General features: G+C 48.8%; 1 protein-coding gene across 1 annotated transcript in view; it reads right to left on the bottom strand.

The window, feature by feature from the left end:
- Positions 1-3,266, bottom strand: part of LOC108315771 (WASH complex subunit 1) — an 18,189-nt gene extending 14,923 nt beyond the window's left edge. The window contains exon 1 of the mRNA XM_037744552.1: positions 2,723-3,266. The gene's annotated coding sequence lies outside the window, so the exon portion shown is untranslated. The remainder of the gene's footprint in view (positions 1-2,722) is intronic.
- Between the last annotated feature and the right edge of the window lie 6,620 nt (positions 3,267-9,886).

Below are 9,886 nucleotides of genomic sequence, written 5' to 3' on the forward strand. Positions count from 1 at the left end.
CTGAATACACCTGATAAGTGGTTTACTTTCTGTCTGCAAACATCTACTGATTATTTATTAGGTACAGGCCATGATCACAACAAAGATGCATAAGACACTACACTAGCCAGGAAGATAGTCTCAAAAACAATTAAACTCAAATTAAATTCTAATCCAGCCATGAGTACAAGGCTAAGGAGTGACAAATCCCTTTTGGGGTTAGAGGAGTCAGGATAAAGCTCTTAGCAGAATGTGTGCCTCTCAGCTGGGCGCGGTGGCTCACGCCTGTAATCCCAGCACTTTGGGAGGCTGAGTAGGGCAGATCACCTGAGTTTGGGAGTTTGAGACCAGCCTGACCAATATGGAGAAACCCCATCTCTACTAAAAATACAAAATTAGCCAGGCGTGATGGCACATGCCTGTAATCCCAACTACTCGGGAGGCTGTGGCAGGAGAATCACTTCAACCCAGGAGGCAGAGGTTGCAGTGGGCCAAGATCGGGCCATTTCACTCCAGCCTGGGCAACAAGAGGGAAACTCCATCTCAAAAAAAACAAACAAAACAACAACAACAAAAATGAACGTGTGCCTTTCTACCAGGTCCGGGGAAGAAGTTGCAAAGTCAGCATTCCAGGTGAAAGAAACAGCTTGAACAGAAGTGTGTAGGGGAACAGCAAGTGGTCTTGAGTGCTGAGAGTACAATCACCCTTGGGGAAATACTAGAAGAATGATAAACAGAGGCCAGTTTGTTAAAAAACACTCAAAATTAAGGTTAGGAGTTCAGACCTGTGGCAGGAATGAAATCCTTAGACCCATGCTGTCCAGTGTGGTAGCCACCAGCCACATGCAGCCACTGGGCACTTGAAATGTGGACCGTCTGAATTGAGATGTGCCATAAGTGTAAAATATGCACCAAATTTCAAACACTAGGAAAAAAGAATGTGAAATATCTTATTAAAATATTTTATGTTGATTACATGCTAAAATAACCATATTTGGGACATACTGGATTAACAAATGTATTACTAATTTCATCTGTTTTTTACTCTTAGAAATCACGTATGTGACTTAAACATTTCTTCTCTTTTTCTTTCCTCTCACTCAGTGTCCTGTGAGTCCAAAGAAATGACTCTCTGGTCTTTTCAGGCAGGAGATATCCTAGAATGAACTCCGACCTAAGCATCAAAATTAATCATCTAACATGATCATTTTATGGCCCCTTCTTCCTATATCTGGTTGCTTTTACATGATCATGAAGATAACCTTATTGTCCCTCTTTCAGCAGATGGCATTTTCTTATGCTACAACATGGCTGCTAATAATACCTACGTATGTCAGAACCGCCGTGACTCCTCAAGAATCTCATTTAACTCTTAATATCAGTGAATTTATCATAATTCCCAATTTTAGATTAGGAAATGGGGTTAGAAAGACCAAATCACATCTTTTTTCAACATCAAAACACTAGCTTGAGATCAAGCCCAAATTGGATCTGTTGTCTGAATTCCAAGCTTTCTGTTATTTATTGACATGTTTTGCTGTTTTCAAAGTATCAAGTCACCTTATCTTGATACTTTGCCTTTATGTAAAGCTAAATTAGATGTTTTTTATACTGAGGGGAGAACAAGGGAATCTAACACTAACCAGCCCCTCCTGTCTGGTAAGCACTTTCGTTACTTTAGTATACATCACCCCAATTGTTTGTATTCACCACACACTTTAGAGGTAGGAAGTACTATTTTTACAAATGAGAAAGCCCAGGCACAAAGGGGTTAATTGGCAATCATCTTTTGAAAAGTCTGTGGTGCTCATCAGAAAAGGTGACGTATCACCTCTTATTTAGTGGACAGACAATAAGTACTTGAGAAGACAGGGGATTTTGTTGGGGGGAAAAGTTGAAAAATTTATCAAAAGTCGTCTTGTCTAAGGGAGTTTTATAATGAGACACCCTAGCTCCTCAGTTCCACAGTGGGTAATTGCAATTCATTCTAAGTCCGTGACATTTCCTGTCTATCCATTTCGTTACTCTTCAATCGATTCCACAAATGCATAAATATTATTTAATAATCGTGTTTTTCTTGCATCTATGTTTGCATCATCAAGTTTTTTCTGATTCTTTTTAAGTGACATAAGTTGCACATGTGTATCGCACAGTATTTCTAGTGCACAGCACACCGCTTTAGAGAATGTGGCGTAAACTGCGCGCTCCCAGGAAAATGCACTGACCGCACGGCTCTCTCGGAGCCCTCCCTGCAGACCGTTCTATCACACCCAACTCCTGGGTCTCTCCCCGAGTTACAGGCCTCCCTGTAGGATCCGGGAACCCAAAGCAGTGTCAGAAAAGTGGGGTCCGCTATTAGGGTCCGGGCGCTCCGGGCCGGCAGCAGCTGCGAAAAAGCCCCGCAAGGCTTCCCAGAACCCGGCCTGCGAGAGAAAGCGCAGGAGTGGGGAGGCGGAACCGGGACCCCGCAGAGCCCGGGTCCCTGCACCCCGCGCGCCTTGGCCTCTCCGCTAAGGCCCGGCTCCAGGAAGGAGGCTCCCGGACGGGCCCAAGACGCCTCCCAGGCGGTCGGGGCCCAGCTGCAGCATGCGGAGTGTAGGCGGCCGCCGGGAAGCGGCCGCCGGACACAAACTCGGCGGGTCCCGGGCTTCCCACCCACCTCCCTCCGGCCCCTCCGGGTCCCCCAATTCGCCCCGCAGCGCCCCCGGTACCACACTTCCCGCCGCCCCGGACGCCTCCTCACCTGCGCACCGCAATCCCGGAAGCTCCCGCCGCCGCTTCCGCTCCGTCCGAGCCGCCGGGTCCTAGAGCCTCCGGCGTCCGTCCGCCCGCCGCCCGCCCGCGCCCCCGGGTCCTAGCGCCGCCGTCACCCTCCGCGGCGCCATCCCCCCTCCACTGGCTGTCCCTGTGCGCGGCTCCAGTACCCGGTCGACCCAGAGCGCTGGCCTGGCCGGCAGAGTCGCGAGCCTGGGCGTGGGACTCACGCACACTCCGAGCTCCCGACGTACACACGGCTCCGATCTCTTGTCTTCCCCACGCCAGGCAGCCCCCACCTGTGCCTTCTGCTCTGCAGACCCTCTTCCCGGGGCTCTGTCCTCTGTCTGTCCCCTTGCTGCCTTCCCCTCAGGCTCACGCCGGGCTGTCCGCCAGCCTCGGCTCCTCCGGGCAGCCCTCGCCCTGGGTGCACCCCGGGGCAGGACCCCCAGCCCAGGCCCAGGGCCCACCCCTGCTCTCGGGCCCAGCGCCCGGACCTGTTTCCTGCGTCCCCCAGCACACCTGAGCTTGTCCTCGCCTCTGTGGGCAGCTCCCTTGTGGTCCACTTAGTTCCCATCCCCCTTTAAGAATTAAATAGAGAAGCCAGAGGCAAAAGTACAGATATCCCATGGGTCCAGTTATGTGAGGTGCCTAGAATGGTCAAATTCACGAAGACAGAAGCCGTGGCCGCCAGGGATGGGGAAGCTAGGCGGAGTTGGGCAGCGTGTCTTCAATGGGCAGAGTTTCAGGCTGGCATGGCGAAAGAGCGGTGGGAGTGAATGGTGGTGAAGGCGGCACAACAGTGTCAACCTGCTTAATACCACTGAACTGTATGCTTAAAAATGGCTTAGATGGTGAGTTTTAGGTTACGTATGTTTTGCCACAATTTTTTAAAAGCTAGTGAAAAGCTGGTACAAAGAAAGAAAATAGGCTTTCGTAAAAAGTTAAATATATAAAAAGAGCAACAGTCCAGAAGTCCAGCAGTAGTCCCTCCTGGAATCTGCTGGCTTGCCCCAGCATTTTTGGCCCTTGCCTTTTAGGGTTGCCAGATTAAAATACAGGATGCCCAGTTACTCTGAATTTCAGATAAAGAACGAATAATTTCTTAGCACAAATATGTCCCAAGCTTAGTTTGGGACATACTTATGCTAAAAAATATTATTCGCTGTTTATCTGAAATTCAAAATTAAGCATTTTCTATTTTATTTGCTACCTCTGGCCACCCTACTCACTTCCTAATGCTCACTCACTCTCCCAGTGTTGTCCTCCTTCACTGCCCCCTCATCTGGGGGAGTTGGATCGAGTTGTAACAAGAACATGCAACTTGTCACTGGCTGCAGCCTGTGGTTCCCCACCAGCAGTAAGAAAGAGATGGGTTTCCACCCATGTTGCAGACAGAATGTATAAGTCCTCCCCAAATTCTTATGTTGAAGCCCTAACCCCTAATGTGATGGTATGTGGAAATGGGCTTTTGGTAGGTAATTGCAGTTAGATGAGGTTGTGGGGTGGGGCCCTTATTATGGGTCTGGTAAAAAAAAAAAAAAAGAAAGAAAAAAAAAGAGAGAGAACACTCTCTCTCTCTCTCTCTCTCTCTCTCCCCCCCACCCCCCCAACCCCGTCTTTTCTTACCAAATTGCCAAGTAAGGATGCAAAGGGAAGGTGGCTGTCTGCAAACCAGGAAGACAGCCCTCACCAGGAACCAGTCCAGTTACCAGCTTGAACTTGGATTCCCAAGCCCCTAGAACTGTGAAGAATAAATGTATGATTTTAAAGTCATTCACTGTGTGGTATTTTGTTTTGATTAATTGTGGTATTTTGTTTTGATTAATACAACCTGAAAACATTTCCCCCTCACCACCCCCTCTCCCCCTGAGCAATATCTGAGTAGCTTAAGGTACTCAGGACACAAGAAAGGAGAAATGTCCCATGCACAAGGTGCAGCCCTGCCTGGGCGAAGCAGCCTGGCACAGAGGGAAGCACACAGGCTCAGGGCTCTGTCACTCATTCTTTGTGTGACCCTGGGCAAGCCATGAATGGGGCGTCAGTCACCCCATTTGTAATGGGGTTTAATTGTGCTTGCCTTGCCTCCTTTTGAAGGCTGCAGAAAAAGGATATCAAAGTATTTTATAATCTGGCTAGGTGTGGTGGCTCGTGCCTGTAATCCCAGCACTTTGGTAGGCTGAGACGAAAGGATTGCTTGAGCTCAGGAGTTTGAGATTAGCCTGGGCAATATTATGAGATTCCATCTCTACAAAAATAAGCCTGGGTGCTGTGGCTCGCGCCTGTAATCCCAACGTTCTAGGAGGCAGAGGTGGGAGAATCACCTGAAGTCTGGAGTTTGAGACCAGCCTGACCAACACGGAGAAACCCCAACTCTACTAAAAATACAAAATTAGCCAGGCGTGATGGCATGTACCGGTAATCCCAGCTACTTGGGAGGCCGAAGCAGGAGAATGGGTTGAACCTGGCAGTCAGAGGTTGCAGTGAGCGCCACTGCACTCCAGCCTGAGCAACAAGAGCAAGACTCCATCTCAAATAATAATAATAATAAAATAAAATAGCCAGGCATGGTGTCACACACCTGTAGTCCCAGTTACATGCGAGGCTGAGGCGGGAGGATCACTTGAGCTCAGGAGGTCGAGGCTGCAGTGAGCTATGATTGTGCCACTGCACTCAAGCCTAAGTGACAGAGAGAGACCCTGTCTAAGGAAAAAAAGTGCTTGATAATCTCTAAGGTTTAGCTCAACACAAAAGGAAAGTATATATGCTCCATGATGCCTGTGAATATACACACACAGCGCATCACATACCAAGCCTGGCTGTGCCTGCTCACAAATGCACTGCTAGGCACCACCCTCAGTTCTAGAACCCCACCAGCCAGTTCACCCTCCAGATGGTTCACCCTCAACTTCATAAAAGTTCTCTACCTAATCTACTACAGACAGGCTCACCCCGGACCTAATTTTAAAGATTTCCTAGGAGCTGGATTGCAAAGACTTTTACCCTCAGCCCCTGGAGCTGCAGTGGGAATCCCTGACCTCAGCCTAGACAAAGAACAGCTGCAAGTCATTCTCATGTGTGGACACGGAAGCCCCGCCTGCCTTGGCTGGCCAGTTGGGCTGAGGGGGCCTGAGGAATGAAGGCTGCAGGGTTGGCCCCTGGAAGTCTTGCTGAGGCTTGCGAGCATCCCCAGCCTCCTGGATTTCCCAGGATCCATGAGCATGTATTTTAGGAATTCCTGGTGGACGGGTGAAGAGCATGCGACTGGATATCCTGAGCCCTGATCTACAGGAAGAAAACTAGAAACAAGACTGAGGACGTAGTTTAAGTTGTTCCCTACCCAGCCTCTAGCTTTTGTGCCACAGTTCCTGGAATAGACTCCCCTCTCCTGAAAACCACTTTCCTCTCCAACAGTAAATTTCACCAAGAGGTCTTGCTTTTGGGAAGGGCTTCCAAGCATACCTGCAGAAAAGAGGATGGAAATATCCCATTCTCTAAATAGATAGACGGATGCAGCCAGACAGAAAATAGTTCCTCTTGCTGAGGTTTCTAACGTATTTGAAAGAGGCCGGGTCTAGAACTCTCCAGAGAGCTCTGTGCTGTGTAGGCAAGGATAAGAACCTTCCCTGTGGGAGTTCCAGAGCCAGTTTTAATAAACACCCATGGATGACTGTGTTCAGAGTGAGTCAGTCATTCACACCATCCTGACCTGCCCTGAGTTAGGCCTTACATGGTCTTCCTTCTCTAGGAAGACTCTGCGGCCCAGAAATGTCCCCTTCTCTGAAATAAACAGCATTTGAATCTTCACCAGACAGACCAGACAGCTTAGCCCTCTTGTAGTGCTATTTGGGTTGTTCTCTGAGAGGCAGCAGAGCACAGTGGGTACTAGGAAGGGAAAGCCTTTGGGACCAGACTGCCTTGGCTGGAGTCCTTATTCTGCTTCTAGCTTTGTGATCCTAAGCATGTAACCTGTGCCTCGGTTTTCACTCTATAAATTTACAGTAACTGAATCTGTCTTTGTTGTGAAGATCCAATGAGTTAACATATTTGAAGTGCTTAAAATGATGCCTGAGTCCATAGATTAATGATGAAAGTGTTTTGGAACTACGTAGAGATAGTGTTTGCACAATTGCAAATGTACTAAATGCCCTTGATTGCTCATTTTAAAATGGTCAAACTGATGTGAATTTCACCTCAATTAAAAAAAAAAATAGATCACACATGGTGGCTCACACTATAAACCCAACATTTTCGTAAAAGGCAACAGATGTATATGATCTGAAGAGAACGCAGAGTATAATACCAACAATTTGGGAGGCCAGTGCAGGAAGATCAGTTGAACCCAGGAGTTCAAGACCAGCCTGGGCAACATAATGAGACTTTATTAAAAATAAATAAATAAATGAAAAGAACTTGTCCAAGGTCAGACAAGCAGCCTCTTCATAAGCACATGTATCCTCTATATTATACTACCTCTAATGGAGGGTCTCCTATGTGCCACAAAGAGGCTGAACTTGAGCCAGAATGTGTTGGAACCTGGGATCATGGCCAGCAGGCTTAGAAGAAGCCATCTGTTTCTCATGCCAAAATGGGCCTCCCACAGATTTGCTCAGGCTTACCTAAAGGCAGCAACATCGCGGGTCAAGAAGGACGTCATGAAGCCATAAATGCATCCTTCTCAGGGCAGCACTTGGCTCTCCCAGGTGAGAGAGGACTCCATTTTCACAGGGAGGGCATGGGAGCTTCAGCACTCATCTCTGAGCCCAGAACGACCCATCTGGAAGACCTTACGGCTTTCCTGCCACCCCCAATTCCTGCCCCCTCTGCAGCCTTGGAAGAGAGTGGAGCTGAGGGGCCTGCCCTCTGTAGGTTGGAAAAGGGAGCCTGGAGCCGAGTGCCCACTGCTGTGGCTGCTCCACATTACAGGAGCTGCGCCCTTCCTTTCCTGGCCCTGAAATTCCACTTGTGTGGGAGCTGGGCACAGGGCCGCAGAACTAATCCTTGGAACAGCTCAGGGAGGATTATCTCAGCTACTGTCAGCAGCCGTGCAGCTGGCTCATTCCCAGATAGGCGAGGCCAGAGCCAGGGGCCTGCCACCAGTGGGAAGGCTTGGGGAAGAGGAAGCCAGCAGAGGTGTCCCGGCTGAGTGTGGCTCTGAGGGGGCTCTCATGGGTGGGGCTAAATCTCACAGGCAGGATTATGCAAATCAAATCAATTCTAGCCAGAGATCTAGAGCTTGGGGGGAAAAAAAAGCCCGGTTGAAAGAATTTAAATTATAAAAACTTAGAAGTGTGAAATGTGAAATCATCCCTTAGGTGCTTATTTAACAATGAAATCCTCCCGACACATAAGCCATATGTGAAAAGTCCTCCTCCCACAAACACATACCCCAACAGGCACTCCCCAAATTTTCCCTACCACCCCTGTGCTGGCATCCTCCCCGTCCTGCTTCACCTGAGACACCCCTCATCTCATAAGATAAGCAACCACGGGTGAGGTGACAAGAAGACCAGACGTGATTTCCTCAGGCCCAGTTCAATGTGGGGGGAAAGCCCCCTGATCAGACATAATCAGTATGCAGATTGACTGTCTGGTATGCTAATGTTTATGCATAGATATGAGGACCAGGTGAAAAGTGGGCCAGGGGAGCCAGATGGGTGCGTGAGTCTTGGGTGGCTGAGATGAGGACAGGAGGGAAACTGGTTCAGAGGCTGCTGGCGATGGGCTGGGGGTGCAGGGAGGAAGGGAGGAAGTTGGTTGAATGTCTGCATGAAAAAGCCGAGGACAGCAGGGTCTGGGTGAATTCAAGCCACCGGACCATGGAGAAAGCCAAAGTTGAGTGGTGGAGCTGGGACCCAGACAGAAGAGGGCGGTCAGTTGTCTGTGGCCCCCAGTCACGTGGGAGCATTGAGCACTTGCAATGTGGCTCCTGTGTGCGGCTGAGGACCTGAACTGTTAATTCATTTTTTAATTAATGCAAAGATAAATATAAGAACAGATACTCCACCCAGTTACCAGAAAACATTTAGGTATGTGTGAGACAACTTGGGTATGTAAACCCACCTTTTCAATGTAAATTCAATGAAATCTAAATACAGATCCCATATTTCCAATAAAAAGGTAACATCCAAACTCAGATGTCCTGTGAGCATAAGATACACGAAGATTTTCTAAGACTTAGTATGAAAAGGGATTTTTTTCAGGTACCTCATCAGTCATTTATAAAGTAGGATTGCCTGTTGAAATGACAATCTTTTGGATATACTGGGTTAAGTAAATGTGTTATTAAAGTTAATTTCACTTAAAAATGTTTAATTTGACTACTAGAAATTTTTAAATTATGCATGTTGCTCACTTTATGTTTCTATTGTATGGCTCTCTCTAGACACAAAGGCCTCCAAGAGGGACCTCACTCTGGCCTCAAGAAGAAGAGAGGAATTAGCGAGGCCAAGCAGGGCCTCCCGGGGGCAGGGCCAAGGGCGGTTTAGTGGTGTGGGAACGGGGTGTGCAGAGACAACTCCAACCCTTAAGAAGGTGTTTCCTGGAGCAGGCTGTGACCTGTCAGTTTATATACTGAGGCTTAGGAGCCTCTGGGATGCCCCCAGATCTGCACTCCTGAATGCCACTGTGCCCCTGCCATCTTTGTTCATGTGCTGGCAGAGTGGTCTCACCTCCGGCAGTATCACCACCACTGGGCATAAGCTCCTCCAGCACAGCAACTGTTTCCATTTCTCCTTGTACTCCCCGTGTTCTCACCATGCTGCGCTCACAGAAGACTCTTTGGTGATGTTTTGTGGACAGACAGAACAGCAGGCGAAGGAAGAGCTATCTGCGAGAGTGGGTTGAAGGGTGCGGGGGTGCTCCAGAGACCTGAAGGAGGGCAGGCCAGGTCATGAGTAAAGTTGAAGGGGAGGGGCTCAGGCCTGCTGGCGACAAGGCTCATCCCCGGGAAGTTCCAGGGACCCCTCGGAAGTACAAGGGAACAGTGTCAGTGTTAGTCCAGTAACACACCTCAGACTCTGCCTTCCATGTGGGTTTGACAGGAGCCTCCTAACTGCTCTTCTGCTTCCATTTTTGCCCCTTCAATCTATTCTCAAAAGGGAAGCCAGAGGCATCCTTGACCGTGTCACATCATGTGGCTCCTCGGCTCCAA

Source organism: Cebus imitator, unplaced genomic scaffold (assembly GCF_001604975.1).
Source record: "Cebus imitator isolate Cc_AM_T3 unplaced genomic scaffold, Cebus_imitator-1.0 Scaffold179, whole genome shotgun sequence".
Classification (NCBI taxonomy): domain Eukaryota; kingdom Metazoa; phylum Chordata; class Mammalia; order Primates; family Cebidae; genus Cebus; species Cebus imitator.